Source organism: Arachis ipaensis, chromosome B09, assembly GCF_000816755.2.
Source record: "Arachis ipaensis cultivar K30076 chromosome B09, Araip1.1, whole genome shotgun sequence".
Taxonomy (NCBI): Eukaryota; Viridiplantae; Streptophyta; class Magnoliopsida; order Fabales; family Fabaceae; genus Arachis; species Arachis ipaensis.
In genome coordinates, this window is record NC_029793.2 from 110903402 (window position 1) to 110906197 (window position 2796).

Sequence of the window (2796 nt, forward strand, 5' to 3'; positions counted from 1 at the left end):
ATAAAATAGAACTTCTTAAAAAATATAATCTTAACAAAATGAAAAATTAAGTATCTTTTAAAACTGATTAAAACTAACACTACAAAAAAAAGTATTATTTGTAACAAAAAAATTGTTACAAAAAATTAAAATTTTGAAATAAAAGGATTTTGTAATAAAAAAAAGAGCCCGTTGCAGTATGTCCCGTTACAAAAAGTTTTTGTAACAAAAAATAGAACTGTTACAATTCAAAGTGATATTTTGTAACAAATTTTTCTGATACAAAAAATCAGAAGTCATTACAAAAGTGGTAACAATTTTTTATCTTCAAGGTATTTTTGGTGACAATCTATTTTTTCCTATCATAAAATTTTGTTACAAAATGTAACTTGATTTTGTAACATTTTTTTTCTTTAGTTATAAAACACTATTTATTTTGTGATAATTTTTTTTAATACAAATTACACACATAATTTACCAAATTATATTATTTTTTAATTAATTAATATATTAACTAATTTACTCAGCAAGTCAACATTCATATAATATATAATAACATAGATAGTTCAAATATATTTCATTTAATTAAGATTGTTTTATAAATCTTCAACATATAAACTTTAAAGTACAAACTAACAAGACACATTAAAGAACCCTAATAAACTAGATAGATACATAGGACAAGAAAAACAAGAAATTATAAATCTCCAAAATATAAACTACAAATTACAAACTCCATCATGTTCTTACATCTTCTTTCTCATGGAGAAGCTTCTAATAAGTGACACACACCTGAAAAGACGACCAACAATAACAATATGATGTCAATTAATGCAATTCTAAAAAATTGTCTAGAAAATTTGAGCTTTACTGTCTCTAGTACCTATAGTTTCAAATTATTCAGTTAGCACAAACATGTAAGGAAATCACACAGCCAACATAACCAAACGGTTCAACTCAAATTAAATGAGACCTGCAACATTGAAAACAAGACACTTTGCTTTTAGTTCTTTTTTTCTCTTTTTAATCGAATGAATATTCAACAACAACAAAAATTTTAACAACAATAAAAATTCCATCATTCATTTTAATCAATCCAAAACATGATACAGAAGAAGCAAAATTCAATTCAATTCTTATTAATCATTCATCCTTCTAACATATGCCTATATATACCTGACCTCCCAAGTCCCAGAACACAAGTTTCCTATTTGCAGCTTCAATACGATTGATATTCAACCCCACAGTTGGAATGATTCGATCAAGAAGAAGGCTTTCTAAGATAATTCAATATGATTCCAAGATTCATCTGGCATACTTCAAAGAGTTAAGAAATGGAAGTTCACTCCGAGTGCCATGCCATACAGGAATTAAAGTTTCTGCCATTGACATCAACAAGAAAAAATTAATGCAAGCATGGAAAATGAGGACGAGGAAGCAATCATCATGAATACAAAAATCGATGAGTTGAGTATCTGACTCGAACACTTTTTCTCTCTGATTATGAGGTACAAAGAAGCCAGCAATATGCATATCCCATGGTACTTGGCAACTCTGTCAGGTATTAGCAACTGGTGATTTTAGTTCCATGACTATCAATACATCAGGAGGCAAATAAGCAAATAAAGAAAGTAGTCGCAATAGACCAGAAAATTTATCGATACAAAGTTATTATTAGAAGTGCTGGTTTGATCAATATAAAGCTCATTGGAATGGATATGCTAAGCAATGTGTAACTCACCAATAAGCATCTACAATTTCTTGAAAAGAAGTAAATTTGTTTGTGTAAAAATAGGTCGGTGGTGATTCTTTTGTATGAAGAACCTGAAATATGGCTCCAACCTGGGAGTTACAATCCCTAGTTGCCCGCTGCAATACTTTCTGAATTTGTCAAGTATTGAATTAAAAATTAATTAGAGCAAATGTAAAGTTGCAATCCATATAAGCTTATACACTTCATATCAGAATTAAATTCCTAGTTCAAGAGCAAACCTGACTTGTCGCAAAAATAGGACACCAACCTTCTGCAAGGAGACATTTTCTCATCACATTAAAGCTAAGCATATTTAGGGTGTGATAAACGGCTTTTTCCATCCTCAAACCCAGAAATTCAGATCTATCATTCAGCTCCAGTTTTAATAGTAAATATAGAACAAGCCAAAATTCCAATCAATCCAGTAATTCAATCAACATTATAGGGTTTCGCAATTCGGGACAAGACAACACAAGCAATTCACCAAGTAGAAGATTCAGAAGCATATTTGAAATTACCTAGCGCGATTGGGATTGACGGTGTCGAGGTTGATCTACGAGCAGTGGATGACACCAATCTGGGCAACGGTGATGGGACCACCACCACAAAGACCACCGCGACGAAGGCCACACGGCGATGGCACATACGACGGGACGAAGACCACCAGGCCGCCGTTCACGACACAAGCGGAGAAAACGGTAATAGCAGAGGAGACGACGACGAGAAAAACGTTTTTCGGGAGTTACGCCGGTCCTTCTTCATCCGGCAAGATCTCCATTGCACTTCCTGGAGTGGTAGACGGCGCGCAAAGTGTTCGTGAGTGAAGGGGTGGGGAGACTTAGGATTTTTTACTGCAGTGTATCCCTTTTTACAGCTTTTAGTATTTTGGTATTTTTTTTCTTTTATATTTAGTTACTTTTATTTATATTTATAATTTAAAAAATTTCTTTAAGTTACATAAATTAATTTTTAGTTAATTTTAAAAATCTGATTATTAATAAAAAATATATATTAATTATTTAGAAGAATATAAAATAAGATTTATAATTTTTAAAAATTAATAA

The 2796-nt window shown here is 31.3% G+C and overlaps 1 long non-coding RNA gene across 1 annotated transcript; it reads right to left on the reverse strand.

The window, feature by feature from the left end:
- Positions 628-977, reverse strand: LOC110267018. The gene is made up of 2 exons (XR_002354303.1): positions 863-977; positions 628-771 (listed from the first exon to the last, which is right to left on the reverse strand). It is a non-coding gene; the product is annotated as an uncharacterized LOC110267018 (long non-coding RNA).